The 478-nt window shown below is 33.1% G+C and overlaps 1 protein-coding gene across 1 annotated transcript in view; it reads left to right on the top strand.

Moving 5' to 3' along the window:
• LOC107578893 (ATP-dependent 6-phosphofructokinase, muscle type-like) overlaps window positions 1–478 on the top strand; it is a gene marked incomplete at its 3' end in the record, with an annotated part of 3,883 nt that overhangs the window by 2,722 nt on the left and 683 nt on the right. The gene's annotated exons all lie outside the window — the stretch shown is intronic.

Here is a 478-nt window from a genome sequence, read left to right as displayed (position 1 = left end):
TGAGAGAGAGGGAGAAAAAAGGAGGGGTAAGGAATGTCTGGAATCAACAGAAAGACAGAGAGTGTTTTCTAACATATCTATATATATATATATTAGACAATTAAGATCAATTTCCTATATAAAGTAAACCCAGATGTCAGTCATGAACGGATCATCCTCGACATGCCATGATGCATCTGTATGTTTATTCATTACCATCCATTATTGCAATAATGACCAGATATTGTCTAATTTAAATGTACTGGTTGGGTGAAATGCTCCTTTACGCTCTTAAACTTTAAAATTGTTCCTTTGATTAAGCCTTTGATTGAATAACATCTGTCTGTAAAACATCTCTGTATTTCGGGGGAGTTTATTTTAGACGTTTTTCCTGAGTTTACTAAGATTTATCTGCTTATCTTCAGAAGAGGCATTCACAGACGCACAATCAAAAAAAAATAAAATAAAGATTGCAACATTTTCATTTTGGGTGAACTAT

The sequence above is a fragment of the Sinocyclocheilus grahami genome, unplaced genomic scaffold (genome assembly GCF_001515645.1).
Source record: "Sinocyclocheilus grahami isolate Dianchi unplaced genomic scaffold, SAMN03320097.WGS_v1.1 scaffold12576.1, whole genome shotgun sequence".
Classification (NCBI taxonomy): Eukaryota; Metazoa; Chordata; class Actinopteri; order Cypriniformes; family Cyprinidae; genus Sinocyclocheilus; species Sinocyclocheilus grahami.
Note: the sequence above shows the minus strand (reverse complement) of the source record. Positions and strands in the feature narration are given on the sequence as shown.